Source organism: Rhinatrema bivittatum, chromosome 11, assembly GCF_901001135.1.
Source record: "Rhinatrema bivittatum chromosome 11, aRhiBiv1.1, whole genome shotgun sequence".
NCBI classification, from domain to species: domain Eukaryota; kingdom Metazoa; phylum Chordata; class Amphibia; order Gymnophiona; family Rhinatrematidae; genus Rhinatrema; species Rhinatrema bivittatum.
The window spans coordinates 30,976,057-30,993,256 of record NC_042625.1 but is presented as its reverse complement, the minus strand read 5'-3'; the positions used below and the strand labels follow the sequence as shown (position 1 = coordinate 30,993,256).

General features: G+C 48.9%; 1 protein-coding gene across 1 annotated transcript in view; it reads right to left on the bottom strand.

Annotated features, from left to right (window-relative positions):
• MYO1H (myosin IH) overlaps positions 1-12,931 on the bottom strand; it is a 245,452-nt gene extending 232,521 nt beyond the window's left edge. Inside the window, exon 1 of the mRNA XM_029571488.1 lies at positions 12,785-12,931. The gene's annotated coding sequence lies outside the window, so the exon portion shown is untranslated. The remainder of the gene's footprint in view (positions 1-12,784) is intronic.
• Between the last annotated feature and the right edge of the window lie 4,269 nt (positions 12,932-17,200).

The following is a 17,200-nucleotide window of genomic DNA, read 5'->3' as shown; positions in this document are numbered from 1 at the left end:
TTCATATGTCCCCAACTACAGCAAAGTGAAGGCGTTTCTCATTGCAAACCGCTGGTCCGGCCACCGGGTTCCAGAGGACCTCTTGATTAGATACATTGTTCAAGCCAAGCAGCAGGGACTGTTCAGGAACATGGTTTGTTCACACCTAGTGGCCCGAGCACCATTTCACATTGAAAAGAGTGATGCTAGGCTGGGCCAGAGAATCCCTGCCTTGGCATGATGCTCGGAGATCATTAACACATGACCTACTTCTACAACTGTGGCACATCTTGCCCATGGTAGCTACTGACAAATTCAAGACTGCACTTTTCTGGGTCGCCTTTGCACTGGCATTTTTCAGTGCCCTGCGTGTTAGTGAATTTACGGCACCATCACGTAAGGCATTTCAGCTGCGGGGCTTGCTGGGGGAGGACATCAGCATCACAGTCAGCACCCTATACCTAAAGTTGAGGCAGTCTAAGACTGTCCACAGTGCCCGTAGCCAAGTCATCACACTGACAGTGGTCAGGGATCCGGAGATATGCCCGGTAGCGGCCATAACCAGATACCTAGCCATAAGCCCAAAAGGGAACGGTTTATTTTTGCTACACTGCAATAAATCCCCTTTAATATGCTATCAGTTTTTGGCAGTGTTCAAGAAAGCCCTAGCGGAGGCAGGGCTCCAGAACGAATGTTTTGGCACTCACTCATTCCGCATTGAAGCCATTTCCAGTGTCACCACTGCCAGGATCCTGATGGAGGTCAGGAGCTTACGCGTCATATATTAGGCATGAGGATAGTTCCCCTGCGCTTGCACCCAGCTGGGCATGCGCCATGACCTAGTTTTCAGTTTCACTTGCAGCTGTCGTCCTGTGTCGCTCTGCGTGGATTGTTGGTCACTCATTCATCATGCATGCATGGAGAAGAGTCATTGAAGGGAAGTTTGGTCAGGACCTTGGGCTCTTGCAGAAAGGTTGGACAATCAATTGGCTGGGTCAAGGAGGCAAGCGATGGCATCAGCAATGGCCCACGTTGCAGGCGAGAAGAGTAACCACAGCGCCGCCTGACCTAATCATCATTCACCTCGGTGGCAATGACTTAGGCAAAGGCGTCGGCATCGATCTAATGAGCGCGATCAGGAAAGACTTTAGCCGCTTGACCTCCTCGTGGCTGTCCGCAAAACTCTGCTGGTCCGAGATCATACCTTGATGTGAACTGAGTGGTGGGGTAGATATCGTGTCAAGTTTAACCGGCAAGTAGCCAAAGCTATACAACTCCAGGGTGGTTATCATTTGTGACATGAATGGCTGTACACCCCGGACAGGGTACACTTGTCGAACTTGGGAAACGATCTGTTCGTGCAAGTGATGCAGAGGTGTTTCACCCAGATGCAGTGGCTGTTGTTTGAGGGGTGTTTGTCTCGCATGGGCGGGAAGATGCTTCCGCGCTCTCGCATGCCAAGCCCCTGTGGCGACAGTGACTGAGTCCAGGAGTGCCTTTGTAAATTGAGAAACATTAGAATGAAGCTGGGAGGTGCCGATATGTACGTGAGAGGCCTAAGGGCCCTCACCGATATGCCATGGATGATCAACTTTGTGGCAGCCAGGCTGGGATCCCCTCCGGGCGGATGGGATAAAACAGCGGGCTTACTTTGTGGCAATCCAAGCTGTAATCCCATCCGGTTCTTGGCAGTCACCACGCCTGTTCCAGGGGCTCTCTTGGCATGAGACCCCGTGTTTCCGCTTGGGCGGATATTATAGTACTGGCACATTCCCGGCCGCATTTTTTTAAACATTATTGAACGGACTCGGCGCTTAGACTCCCATGTTAGGGATTCTAATAAATGGCTGTGGCCTTTGCATGTTGCGGTCCCGACCGCCCCTCTCCTGATCGGGCTCAGGCCCGCCTACCTCTGCTCCGGCAGCCGCGGGATTCCGCCCAGCCCAGGTCCCGGGAGGCCCTCCGCCCGCACGGTTCCCACGTGGCGGACGCAATTACAGGCCTGTTCTCCTCCGGCCTCGCGCGCGCGAAGAGGCTCCTCTTGTGCATCCAGCTCCCGGAAGCCCGGCTCCGCCTCCTCGGCTGACGTCACGCTCTGCTCCCGGTATAACCAGCATTCAGTCGTTCACTAAACGCCTTGCAACGAGGTTCCTAGCTGACTAGTTGCTTCCTGTTTGCGTTTCCTGTTGACTCCCTGATACCTGCCTTTGACTCCGGTTTGCTTCTGACTTCGCTACAGCCCGCTGCCTGCCTTTGACTCCGGTTTGCTTCTGACTTCGCTACAGCCTGCTGCCTGCCTTTGACTCCGGTTTGCTTCTGACTTCGCTACAGCCTGCGGCCTGCCTTTGACTCTGGTTTGCTTCTGACTTCGCTACAGCCCGCTGTCTGCCTTTGACTCCGGTTTGCTTCTGACTTCGCTACAACCTGCGGCCTGCCCTGACTCCGGTTTGCTTCTGACTTCGCTACAGCCCGCTGTCTGCCTTTGACTCCGGTTTGCTTCTGACTTCGCTACAACCTGCGGCCTGCCCTGACTCCGGTTTGCTTCTGACTTTGCTACAGCCTGCGGCCTGCCCTGACTCCGGTTTGCTTCTGACTTCGCTGCAGCCCGCCGCCGGTCCTGTCCCAGGTGCCACGGACTAGAGATGTGAATCGTGTCCTCGATCGTCTTAACGATCGATTTCGGCTGGGAGGGGGAGGGAATCGTATTGTTGCCGTTTGGGTGTGTAAACTATCGTGAAAAATCGTTAAAATCGTGAGCCGGCACACTAAACCCCCCTAAAACCCACCCCGACCCTTTAAATTAAATCCCCCACCCTCCCGAACCCCCCCCCCCCAATGCTTTAAATTACCTGGGGATCCGGCGGTGGTCCAGAACGGCGGCAGTCCGGAACGGCCCCCTCAATAGAATCGTGTTGTCTTCAGCCGGCGCCATTTTTTCAAAATGGCCGCCGCAATATGGCGGCGGCCATAGACAAAAACGATTCGACGCAGGAGGTCGTTCCGGACCCCCGCTGGACTTTTGGCAAGTCTTGTGGGGGTCAGGAGGCCCCCCCAAGCTGGCCAAAATTTTCCTGGGAGTCCAGCGGGGTTCCGGGAGCGATTTCTTGCCGCGAATCGTTTTCGTACGGAAAATGGCGCCGGCAGGAGATCGACTGCAGGAGGTCGTTCAGCGGCGGTCCGGAACCCCCGCTGAACGACCTCCTGCAGTCGATCTCCTGCCGGCGCCATTTTCCATACGAAAACGATTCGCGGCAAGAAATCGCTCCCGGAACCCCGCTGGACTCCCAGGAAAATTTTGGCCAGCTTGGGGGGGCCTCCTGACCCCCACAAGACTTGCCAAAAGTCCAGCGGGGGTCCGGAACGACCTCCTGCGTCGAATCGTTTTGTCTATGGCCGCCGCCATATTGTGGCGGCCATTTTGAAAAATGGCGCCGGCTGAAGACAACACGATTCTATTGAGGGGGCTGTTCCGGACCGCCGCCGTTCTGGACCACCGCCGGATCCCCAGGTAATTTAAAGCATTGGGGGGGGGGGTTCGGGAGGGTGGGGGATTTAATTTAAAGGATCGGGGGTGGGTTTTAGGGGGTTTTAGTGTGCCGGTTTTCCTGCCCTCCCCCTTCCCCCGATTTACGATTTTTTAACGATAAATCGGGGGAATTGGTATTGTATCGTGGCCCTAACGATTTTTTGACGATTTAAAATATATCGGACGATATTTTAAATCGTCAAAAAACGATTCACATCCCTACCACGGACTTCTTTACCACTGCCCGCCCCCGAGTGTTACCTTCTGGGCCAGCTTCCTGACCCGGCCTGTCTCTCTGACTCTCTGGCAAACCTCTAGCCGGCTCAGCTCCTAGAGGGCCTCCTGCCTTCCCTACGCACTAGCTCTTCAGGACATTCTCAGCAGTGCCCAAGTCCCAAGGGCCTGGGTCCCTACGGCTCCTCCCGGGGGGACCCCAGGCTCCGGGTGAAACCATGCCAGATCGTGCCTCCGCCTCCCGGCCTACCCTGTGGTCACCGGTAGGCCGGCCCAAGGGTCCACCATCTACCCTCACAGCAGTCTAGCCATAACAGTTTGCAAGGCCATGGACTCGGCGGCGGCTCCCGGTCTACAGGCCATCCCTGGGATGGCACAACACCTCCAACAACAACAGCATTGCATCGACACCCTTGCTGCCACCGTGGAACAGCTGGTCAGCCGCCTGGAGGCTTCCCCACCGGACCCGCCTCCAGCTCTGCCCCTTGCTTCCATCCCCAGCTCCACGTCGGTAACCCAGTTGCCTGCACCAACTTGCTATGCCGGGGATATCAAGACATGCCGTGGCTTCTTGAACCAGTGCTATGTCCGCTTCACTCTCTTACCAGCACAGTTGCCCTCGGACGCAGTCAAAGTAGCTTACATATTCTCGCTGCTGGATGGCAAAGCACTCGACTGGGCTTCTCCCATGTGGGAGCGTCAAGATCCCTTGTTACAGAACCTTCAGGAGTTCGTTCTCAACTTCCGCTTAGCTTTCGACGACCCTGCACGCCAAACTACGGCCACCTCTGAACTTTTGCACCTCAGGCAAGGGGTGCGCTCAGTGGCGGACTATACTATAGACTTTCGCACCCTCGCCATAGAGGTCGGTTGGCGGGACGACTGCCTTAGGGGGATCTTCCTGGAAGGTCTAGCTAGCCGTATCAAGGATGAGCTAGCGGGTCGAGATCTCCCGGATGACTTCAATGACTTAATTGATATCACCGGAAGGGTGGACTGTCGTCTACAGCAACGAGACAAGGAGACACGCTCCTATCGAAGGGCTCCACTGGTTCCCCAGAATACCACCGGCCCTCAGCACCCAAGATACCACCCGCTTCTGCCGCCCCCAGAGAGCGTATGCAGTTGGGCAGATCCCCACTGACCACAGAAGAAAGGAGGAGACGCCGTTCGCAGGGCCTTTGCCTCTACTGTGGCGGCAAGGGGCACTTCCTCGCCAACTGCTCAGAGCATCCGGGAAACGACCGTGCCTAGGTTACCCTGAGGAGCTACTACTAGGCTTTGCAGGCTCAGCTCCTCAATGCACCATACCAGTGACTCTTAAATACCCCGGAGGGGAACTCCAGACTCGTGCCTTCATCGACTCTGGGGCCGAGGGCAACTTCATAGTAGCGGACCTGGTAAACCAGCTATCGCTCCCCACGAGGCCCAGGGTTCCTCCACTGTGTATCTCTTCCATCCGAGGTACGTTGCTCCCTGGGACCATCTCCTGCTGCACGGGTCCCTTGACCCTTCAGACCGGACTGCTCCATTCTGAAGAGATCTCCCTGCTGGTTCTGGAGCGGGCAGTGCATCCTCTGGTCCTCGGACTGCCGTGACTGCAGCGCCACTCCCCGGTAATTCAATGGGACACCCTCCAGCTGACCCAGTGGAGTCCCTTCTGCTTTGCACACTGCCTGCAGGTCCCGCGTCCTCCACCGCCGCTCCAGCTTTGCTCATCTCTTCTCTTACTGGAGCCGTATCAAGCCTTCGCCAACGTGTTCTCCAAGGAGATGGCAGAGATTCTCCCTCAACACCGGCCATTCGACTGCCCTATTGACTTATTGCCTGGCACCACACCCCCTCGAGGCCGGGTTTATCCGCTGTCCCTGCCAGAGACGACTGCCATGTCCGAGTACGTTACAGAGAACCTTGCCAAGGGCTTCATTCTCCCTTCTCGTTCCCCCGCTGGAGCCGGCTTCTTTTTTATGGCAAAGAAGGATGGCTCACTTCGCCCCTGTATAGACTATCGAGGCTTGAACGGCATTACCAAGAGGGATTGCTACCCCCTTCCGCTGATCCCTGAACTTTTGGACGGCCTCCAGGGGCCCAAGTATTTACTAAGCTAGACCTTCGGAGGGCCTACAACCTCGTCCGTATACGTCCTGGAGATGAATGAAAGATGGCCTTCAATACCCTGGGAGTACATGGTAATGCCCTTTGGACTCTGCAACGCCCCGGCCGTCTTCCAGAACCTCATGAACGAGGTTTTACGTGAGATGCTACACTCTCACATCATCGTGTACCTTGATGACGTGCTAATCTTTTCAAAAGACCTGGAATCTCACCGCCAGCACGTCAGGCAAGTCCTACAGGCTCTAAGGGATAACCGCCTCTATGCCAAGTTAGAAAAGTGCGTCTTTGAGGCGGAGTCCTTGCCCTTTCTGGGGTACATCATCTCGTCCACTGGCTTCCGGATGGACTCCGAGAAGGTCTCGGCCATAACCAAATGGCCCCAGCCCCTGGGTCTCAAGGCTCTTCAAAGATTCCTGGGATTCGCTAACTTCTACAGACATTTCATTCCTCGCTACTCCCATTGGGTCGCTCCCCTCACTGCCCTAACCAGAAAGGGAGCCAACGCCAAGAGCTGGCCCGACGCCGCCGTCAAGGCATTCTCCGATTTAAAAGAGGCCTTCTTGGCCGACACCTGTCTCCGCCACCCGGACCCGGCAAGACCCTTCATCGTCGAAGTCGACGCCTCCAGCGTGGCTGTTGGGGCGGTTCTCAGCCAACACTCCGCTTCAGGCTAATTACTACCCTGCTCGTATTTCTCCAAGAAATTCTTCCCAGCCAAAGCGAATTACTCCATTGGAGATAAGGAACTTTTAGCAATCAAACTCACCTTCGAGGAATGGAGGCAGTGGCTCGAGGGAGCTAAACACCCGGTCACCGTATACACTGACCACAAGAACCTGGAGTTTCTGTCCCAAGCCCAGCGGTTAAACCCCCGTCAGGCCTGGTGGTCTATGTTCTTCAGCCACTTTGATTTCACACTGCAATACCACCCTGCAGCAAAGAACCTTCGGGCCGACGCCCTGTCGCGGACCTCCATGTCGGAAGAGGACCTCGAGCCTCCCCAATACATTCTGGACCCCAGCAAGGTCCGCCTATCAGCCCTGACGGTCCTTTCTCAAGGTAGAACCGTGGTCCCCCAACGAGACCGACTAAAGACCCTGCGCTGGGCCCACAACTCCCTTACTGGAGGCCACGCCGGGCGGAAGCGAACACTGGAACTCCTCAACTGGTTCTGCTGGTGACCCAACATTCGGCAGGACACCCGCACCTACGTAAGCTCTTGTCCCACCTGTGCCCAACATAAACCCAGTCCTGGTCCTCCGTGTGGTCTTCTGCAGCCTCTCCCGGTTCCCACAGAACCTTGGACCCACCTCGCTACTGACTTTATGGTCGACCTACCGCCGTCACACGGGAAGACGGTAATCTGGGTCACCGTCGACCGTTTCTCCAAAATGGCGCACTTTGTGCCGCTGCCCAAGCTGCCATCCGCACCCGAACTGGCCCTTCTTTTCGCCCAACACATATTCCGGATTCATGGGCTTCCCCAGGATATCGTTTCTGACCGAGGGCCGCAGTTCACCGCGCGGTACTGGAGGGCTCTCTGCAAATGCTTCAAGGTTCAGCTCAGCTTCTCCACCGCTTTCCACCCTCAGAGCAATGGTCAATCCGAAAGGATGAACCGTTCCCTAAAGACCTTCCTGCGTGCCTTCATCAATGAAAGGCAGGACAACTGGACTGAGCTCCTACCCTGGGCCGAGTTTGCCTATAATAACCAGTATCATGCCGCCACCGGATGTTCACCCTTCCAGCTGGTATATGGGAAGCAGCTTAAGCCTCCGCTCCCCATTTCCACACCCAGCGTTTCCCCGGCCACCCAGCTAACGGCTCAGCAACTGCAGACTCTTTGGCAAACAACCCAGGACAAGTTGGCTGTCTCTGCTTCCTCTGCCAAGCGAGCAGCTGATCGCCACCGACGCCCGGCACCCATGTATCAGCCTGGAGACCGGGTCTGGCTCAGTACGAAGAACATCCATCCGAGGCTTCCTTCTAGGAGATTTGCGCCCATGTTCTGTGGACCCTTCCGGGTTGCCGAAAGGGTGGGGCTCATTTCCTACCGATTGAGGTTGCCATCCTCGCTATAGATCCACGACGTCTTCCACGTCTCTCTGCTAAAGCCTCTGGTCCTCTCCCGCTACCACCGCAAGCCTCCGGACTCTTCCGCTACTCCCATAGCTGATGATCCCACGTACCAGGTACGCGAAGTACTAGATGTACGATTCTACAACCGAAGATGGGAGTACCTCCTCGCCTAGGAGGGTTGCGGCGACGAAGACAACACCTGGGAGCCAAGCCGTAACATCCTGGACAAGTCCCTCCTTCAGCAGTTTCATCTTGACCACCCTGAGAAACCCGGTCCTCTGAAGAGGGGCCGAAAAGGGGGGGGGGGGTACTGTTGCGGTCCCGACCGCCCCTCTCCTGATCGGGCTCAGGCCCGCCTACCTCCACTCCGGCAGCCGCGGGATTCCGCCCAGCCCAGGTCCCGGGAGGCCCTCTGCCCACGCGGTTCCCACGTGGTGGATGCCATTATAGGCCTGTTCTCCTCTGGCCTCGCGTGCACGAAGAGGCTCCTCTTGTGCGTCCAGCTCCCGGAAGCCCAGCTCCGCCTCCTCGGCTGACATCACGCTCTGCTCCCGGTATAACCGGCGTTCAGTCATTCACTAAACGCCTTGCAACGAGGTTCCTAGCTGACTAGTTGCTTCCTGTTTGCGTTTCCTGTTGACTCCCTGATACCTGCCTTTGACTTAGGTTTGCTTCTGACTTCGCTACAGCCCGCTGCCTGCCTTTGACTCCGGTTTGCTTCTGACTTCGCTACAGCCTGCGGCCTGCCTTTAACTCTGGTTTGCTTCTGACTTCGCTACAGCCTGCGGCCTGCCCTGACTCCGGTTTGCTTCTGACTTCGCTGCAGCCCGCCGCCGGCCCTGTCCCGGGTGCCACGGACTTCTTTACCACTGCCCGCTTGCTCTGGTCCCGAGTGTTACCTTCTGGGCCAGCTTCCTGACCCGGCCTGTCTCTCTGACTCTCTGGCAAACCTCTAGCCGGCTCAGCTCCTAGTGGGCCTCCTGCCTTCCCTACGCACTAGCTCTTCAGGACATTCTCAGCAGTGCCCAAGTCCCAAGGGCCTGGGTCCCTACGGGCTCCTCCCGGGGGGACCCCAGGCTCCGGGTGAAACCTTGCCAGATCGTGCCTCTGCTTCCCGGCCTACCCTGTGGTCACCGGTAGGCCGGCCCAAGGGTCCACCATCTACCCTCACAGCAGTCTAGCCATAACATTGCATCCAAATTGTTTGTCTCATTTTCTTTGTCTGTAAATGGGGGAGCCCAGCAAGACTGGGGTGGGCGGATAGGAGCCCATGGGTGTCTAGGCTGCCCAGTTATGTCAGATCAGAGCATGCTGCTGAATCAACGTGCTCCTTACATGGTTTACTCATACAATGTTCCCTCTAATTTTTGAAAGACAACATGCACAAAAATGTTCTTTCATGCAATTTTTTATAAGCTGAGTTCAAATTTCTGTGCTATGAGCCAGTAGAATGCAAATAAAGGAAATTGTGGTCTCATGTCATGCTCCCTCTGCATAGTCAGAGAGCCTTTTTGTTGGTCAGTGCCAGCTTTGATCATGGAAGTAAAGGGGCAAATTTTCAGAGCCTTAGCTGGGGAACTAGGCAGGCAAATTCAGGGGTTAGGCAGGTTAGGCTGAATCAGTCAAAGGGGATTTTCAACCACTTAAAATTTGGATTTTAGATTTCATTACTCACCTTTTCTAAATCCAAGCTCAAGGTAAATTACAATTCAGGTACTGTAGTTAATCCCCTGTCCCCAGAGGGCTTACAATCTAAGGCCCTATTTACTAAGCATTTTTGTCCCATAGACACAAAACTGGAGAAAACCCCCTAAGTTTGTACCTGAGGCAATGGAGGATGAAATGACTTGCCCAAGGTCACAAAGAGCAGGAGTGGGATTTGAACTCTGTCTTCCCTACTTCTTAGCTCACTGCTCTAACTATAGGGTACTCCTCCACTTAAATGCACTAAAATTAGGTCTTTTAGGGAGTGTAATGCAATCATACTTTTTATCTGCATATCCATCCAATCTTTCAACACAAACTACAAATAATCAGTGTTTGAAGACCAGGAAAGTTTATGTGAGTAATCTGCATGGAGTGCATGGGCATAACCTGTACAGAGCGGCAGTTAATACCCTTAACAGAAGGCATGGGGTAACTCTGCATGGAGTGGCAGTTATTATCCTTAACAGAAGGCATGGGGTAACTCTGCATGGAGTGGCAGTTATTATCCTTAACAGAAGGCATGGGGTAACTCTGCATGGAGTGGCAGTTATTATCCTTAACAGAAGGATTGGGGTAACCCTGCATGGAGTGGCAGTTATTACCCTTAACAGAAGGCATGGGAGTAGACTGTATGGAGCGGCATTTACTACTCTTAACAAAAGGCATGAGGGTAACTTGCATGAAGTGGCAGTTACTACCCTTAACATAAGGCATGGGGGTAACTTGAACAGAACAGCAGTTACTATTGAATATAATGTTTTATATGCTTATGAATGTAAATCTGCACATCACCTAGGAATGTTTGATAGGCAATCCAAAAATTCAGTAAATAAATAAAATAAAATAAAATGCCATAAGAAGCTTGCTGGGAAAACTGGATGGACCATTTGGTCTTTTTCTACCATTGTTACTATGTTACTATGGGGGTTGAAAAGTAAGGGTGCACTTTGCCAGTTAAGCAGCTTATTGAAAATTTCCTAAAAAAATAAAATAAAGACACTGCCCTTGCTTTGTTTACCATGCAGAGATAAGCAAGGAGGATAACAGTTTTAGTTCACAAAATGGTGATGCATGGTAGAGGTTCTATATAATGGAGAAAGAAAGCATTTTAGTTTGGCTGAATTTAAGAAACTAAAACATTCTTTACAAGTATTTTGAATAAACACATAAAAGTCACAGAAGGAGCTGTTTTATGCAATACCACAGTCTGTCCTTTTTCCAGGGACGGATTTAGGATTTGCTGCACTAGGTACTTTTGGTGCTTTCACACCCCCATCCCCCCCCCCCCAGAAAGGATCTGTTACAGGGTAGCAGAGGGTTGTTTTCTGCTGAACCTCATTTTGGCTGGGGGTCCCCAGGGCAGGTCTAGGAACCTCTGGTCTATAATCATAAGAGTGCAAAAATACTTGCACTGTTGGAAACAGGATGCTGGACTAGATGGACCCTTGGTCTGACCCAGTATGGCATTTTCTTATGTCCTTATGTTCTTAATCCTTCTTTCCCTTCAACACTGCAGCATCAAGCCTTGACTACTGACACAATATTTTTAGAGCAGTATTTCTCAACCCAGTCCTCGGCGCACACTTAACCAGGTCTGGTTTTCAGGATATCCACAGTGAATATGCAAGAGACAGATTTGCATGTACTGCTTCCATTGTATACAGATCTATCTCATGCATATTCATTGTAGATATCCTGAAGACCTGACTGGCTAGGTATGTCCCAAGGACTGGGCTGAGAAGCACTGCTTTAGAGATTGGCTAACTAGTGATTTCAAGCCCTCATTGCCCATCCCAGGCAAGGCCTTTCTGGTGTTGATACCTTACCAAAACTTTAGGATTGTTCATATTAAGCAGATAATTTACACTGCCAGTAAAGTACCCTTTTTAGGATAGAATTACCTGAATTTATTCAAATCTAAGGGTACCAAGTAGCTCCAGATTGAGCTAGTCCTGGCTTTTAAACTTTTCTTTTCTGTATATGAACTTCCAGTATTGTCTTTGTAAGGGAAATCAGACCTACAAAACCATGTATGCAATGCATCATAACTGGATTTGCCTGGCCCACCCTTGATTATTTGGAGTCATTTGATAATCCTATAATTATTTGGTATCCAAAACTATCTGTAACACTGCCTCCTGACCCAGAACACTGCTGTCAGGCTTAATCATTCCTGGGATTTTTTAACTCCTACCTATAGTATCCTTGCACTTCTCTGCTATGTTTTAATGGAAGAAATCCAAATCTGCAAGAGGATGGGATAAGACAAGAAGTGAATCATCTTATTAAGGTTTTTACCTGCTAACCCCAACTGCATAAAATATCAGTTGCCATGGTTGTTATTTTTAACTAGTTTTTTGCTATTGTCAAACTGGAATATGCTTGCAAAATAAACATTTGACCTAACTAAAATCATCCTGGTAAATAATATTAATAAAATTTAACTGGGCTTTATAGCAGAACATCTCCTCTTTTGAAGTAAGTTATGCAGATTGATAGGGAGAGGTTGAAAACATTAACACTAGTGTATAGAAAAATAACATCACGTTTCAGGCTACAATACCATGATCAGAAGTTGTAAGCACGCAGCCTACCAATTTCTTTCACTCTTCTATTACAATGGCACTCAGCCTAAGACTTTGTTGTTTTCACCTAAAGTCCCCGCAAACCATTGTCACTCCCCTCTCCCTCACATAACTGAAACCTCACTTTTCTCCCCCTAAACAAGTTTTCACAACATGGCTCGTTTTGTAATCACCCAGGCTCCTAAAATTGATGGCAAAGAGGGACTAAGCACAAGTTCTCAAGCGTCCATTCCACGCAGGCAGGCACAAAATATGAAAATGCATTGTCACCAGCAACTAGCTGTTAAGAAATTTACTTAAACTAATAATTACAGAAACTATCTTTAGGCACCAGGCTTTTTTTTTTTTTCCTTTAATGGATCATCAGTCCTTAGCTACTTAGACCCTTAACACCAATTTTTAGAATACCAGATTAAATTCAAAATGTAGTAGTTCTGAGTCGGTCCTTTTGTAATGCAATCTAAAATCATGCCCTCGAGCACTAATCTTGGACCTGCCCTTCCCTTTGCTATGACAGCAGGGTCTAGAAATCACGGACTGAAACAGTAATTAAAGTTACCTGGATGTTCATCTTGAGTGCTGTTAAGAGGCGGGTAGCAATTATTCCAGCAAACCCCATTCAAAACTTGCTTTGCACTTGCTTATGGTGCTGTGTAGCACTGTGCAGAAAGGTATGAGAAGCTACTTCCTTGCCTGACTGGAGCACAATCAATAATTTACTGAGTGAGTCAGTGACTTTGTCTTAGGGATACTTGTATACACACATCGGCTGCTCCTCCAAGATGACAACTGGAAACAATATCTTCCTCCGGATTGTGTTACAGCCGCTACTGATCTTTGATTAGACAGTGTCATTACCGATTAATTACAATTGCTAAAAACTGGAATAAGGGGGGCGCCTAGCAGTCAATTCTTCCTGGAATCAAGTCACTGCACTCTTAGGCTGGGTGAACAGACACTGGAGAAGTGTGAATTATCTTTTTAGAATCCAAAAAGTAGAACCTGTTCAAAATAGAGCAGGGTTTTAAGGTTAATAATGTATATTGAAGGGGTTACAGTATCTCACTCCTGTGGCTTGGAGTAATGTATAAAAATGTAAAAATACAGATACCCTACAAAGGAAAAAAATAATGCTAACAAGACCACAGATTAATATTTGAAGCAGTTCCACTATAAAATTAATTTTGTCATTCATCTTTACCCCTCAGCACAAATATATTGAATGTACAGGTCTGCTTTAGATGTTTCATTAAAGCTATTTTAAGAACACTGATTTTGTCTAGGTTTCTTCTCTAGCAGTCAACAGCTCTGGATTCTTTTAAAGCTGAGCTCAGACACTAGCTCAAGTATAGCTAATCCTCCATTTATATTTCACTTTTTGCAGCACTTCAAAGTGGATAACATTCAGGTACTGAAGGTATTTCCCTATCCCCAGAGGGCTTACAATCTAAGCCCTCTGGGGTTGTACCTGAGACAATGGAGAGTAAAGTGACTTGCCCAGGGTCACAAAGAGCAACAGTGTGACTCAAACGCTGGTCTCCTGGTTCATAGCCCACTGCTCTAACCACTAGGCTAAGGCTGCTCCTTCATGCACTGCAGCTGATGGAAATGTGTCTCCTTACATTTCTCTTCCCTTTATAGTTACTTCTTCGCATTGATCGGGCACGGCTTCTAGTATTCTCTTTCCTGCTGCTTCATCCCCTCCCACACAGAGGCCACTATGGTGGTGACCTCCTGTGGCTAACAACGTGTGGAATACAATTCCAACAAGAGATGTTTGGATAGCCCCAAATGATGCTCTGATTGGAAATTAGGTTTTACCTTGTGCTGCCCCTAACTGACTTACAATTTATTTTCCCCAGAAAGTCCTTATCTGCTGTCATCTATTATGACATACAATAAGGGGGCTGTATTTAAGTGGCTGGTTGGTTGGTAGATCTCATTTGGCATCATAAAAATACATAGGAAAAAAATTAAAGGTCAGCAAGCTTATTAGCCAATAAAAAGATATGATCACAATTTGTTTGTTGACATTTGTTTGGACATTTGGTCTAATAAAAATCATGCTTGTGACCAAAGCAAAATATTTTGTACAGAAAAAAAATCATCCAGTTAAATGCATTTAAATATCTCTTATTCCCAGGTATATGTTCCTATATCCTCCAAAGTATCATGAGAAAGTTGTTCTCTTTAAAATGATAGAACCCTTAAATAGTTAAATTTATTTTTTTTTTTACTTTGTTTAAGGTTAAAGGTTTTCACAGTTTTCCACTGTGCATATTACATAATGCAGGAAGCAGTGTGACACAGCTCACATTACAATGTAGAGAATGCTATGTTCTACTGTAACATCTTGCAGGAGTCTATTGTCTGAAGCCAGGGTAAGTCACTTACAAATAAGAAACATTGTCTCTGTTTACCTGCTGGACCTTACAACAAAAAAACGTAGTAATCTGATCTGCTAACAGGTAGTCATGTGACACTGCCAATGGTCATCAATCATGCCCCTACTGTTGGCAAAATAGTTAGAAAAATCATGGGCTACCATGTCAGTATATTGAATGTGTGGCTTCGTAATGAGTGCATTGGCTGGTAGAATTTGTGGAGCGAAGTCTATAGCAGGGGTGGCCAACTCCAGACCTTGAGAGCCACAAACAGGGCCAGGTTGATTAAATGGTAAGCTCCAAAGAGCAGGGACTGTCCATTCTGTGACTTTGTGCAGTGCTTTGTTCTGTGCTGTACAAATGAATAATAATAAGTAATATTGAAGAAAGCTGAATTTGGTGCACATCATGATGAAAACATTTAATCTTATTCACTCTATAATTCTTGCATGTAACTTTGAAAACTAGCATGCAGGAGCTGGCAGTATTAATTACAGATGGGTGCAATGGTTAAACAAATTGTAATCCTTTCCGACCTTAGGATTTCAAAAGCTCATGATGCAAAAATGACCAGGAAGGGGTAGCTTGTAGAAATTCCATCCCAAAAATCACGTATGGATTGGATTGTTTCCAATTGGCAGTGAAATGGCATGGAAATAATCTCTTCTGATTTACTTCCCACAGAATCTCAGCCTTTCAGCAGTTCTGGGCATGTAGACTAAGCAAATTACCCCCACCAGTTCAGTATATCAGCAGGAAAGATCTGGCTGAGCTCTGTATACTGGGAGGCATCAGTACAGGAAAAGACAGTGAAGAGTTAAAATAGATTTGAAAAAGAAAATTAGGAATGGAAAGGAGAATGGAGGAGGAAGTGTGTATGTGTGTGAATAACTTTGGGAGGAGATATTGCTGTAGAAACCAGTCACATACAAATAATGAGACTGATGTAATGAGCCACACTGAGCCTACCATTGGTTTTTACTCACTTTCTGGTGCATGGTGCCAAAGGTGCATACTATCCTGCTATACAATCAAAACATTAGTTGTCTGGGGTGAGTACATGTAAGCTTTCTGGGGTAGTGATGGAATTATTTCTGATTACTCTGGCTGAAGATATATTTAGAGGTTAGGCTGAATGGATTCAGAGTTCTTATACACACACAGACTAGTTTGAAGGCCACAGGCCAACCTCTGAGTGAACTCATATTTACTGTTTTGCACTGTAAAATACTTATGAACAGGAAAGAATCTGTTTATTATCGTTATGCCAGTAGTTCTCTGGTGAGAAAGTAAGTAATTAACTGATACTAAAGCCTGAGAGAGTGAAGGCCACACAGCTATGCCTGAAACTGTTAAGAACTCAAAAGGGCCGATGCAATATGGTGTGCTGAGCCGAGCGCACTGTTAACCTGCAGTTGGATGCGGGTAGAATAGGCTCTAATCAATCCCCTAATGCAATAAGGGGATTAGCACATATTCAACATGCGTCCAACGTGGCATGAATCTAATAGCGCTCATCATATGCAAATGCATGAGAATGAGGCTATTAGGCATTCACTCCCAATGCAAAAAAAAAAATAATTGTGCGTCTCCGACACACATTTAACTGTCATCTATTAACGACTGCTCGGCGTCGGTTTTCATGAACGGCGTACGGCAGTCACGAAAACTGATTGGGTTCCGTTAGCAAGGATGCGCTAGGGTCGCGCAAGTGACCCTAGCGCCTCCTTGCTAACGCAACCCCCCTCATTTAAATATTGCATGGCGCCCACCTTGGGGGCGCCTGGGGTGCGTTAAGAGAGTGGGCTCTGCTGTTCAGCACCCGCTTTCTACGTGAGTTTATTCGTTTGGCCCCAAAGGGAGGGAACATTGTTGCTTTTCCCAAGCATTTAGTGTATAAGGAGAAATAACAGCTAGAGAGAGAGAGCGCTTCCGGACATGATAGAACAGACTGATCCTTTGGAAATATGTAAGCTTTAAAAAAGGATTGGATAAGTTCTTGGAGGAGAAGTCCATTACCTGCTATTAATTAAGTTGACTTAGAAAAAGCCACTGCTATTACTAGCAACAGTAACATGGAATAGACTTAGTTTTTGGGTACTTGCCAGGTTCTTATGGCCTGGATTGGCCACTGTTGGAAACAGGATGCTGGGCTTGATGGACCCTTGGTCTGACCCAGTATGGCATATTCTTATGTTCTTATATATATCTTTATATATATATATATATATATATATATATATAGTAATTGTTATTATCAGCAACTAATTCTTGTGCATGATCTGATTCTGTTTGTTTTATCCTTTTATTGCCCAAATAAACGTATTTTCCTAAATACCTGAAACTGTGATGTATTAAATCAAAGCTGTGTGTGGTTATTTGTTTGGGGAATAAGCTCCTGGGTTCAAGCTCTCAGGTATAATCCCAGCAGTTGTGTGTGTTTACGCTGGGTAAGCCCCCAGAAGATAGACAACACTATGGGAAGCATGAGGCTTATTTAATTGAGAAGCTAAACATTGCTACTACCCAGAAATCCTTTAGGAACACTGTAAACCCAAATCCCTCTCTGATTATGAGAATGAAAGAGAAGG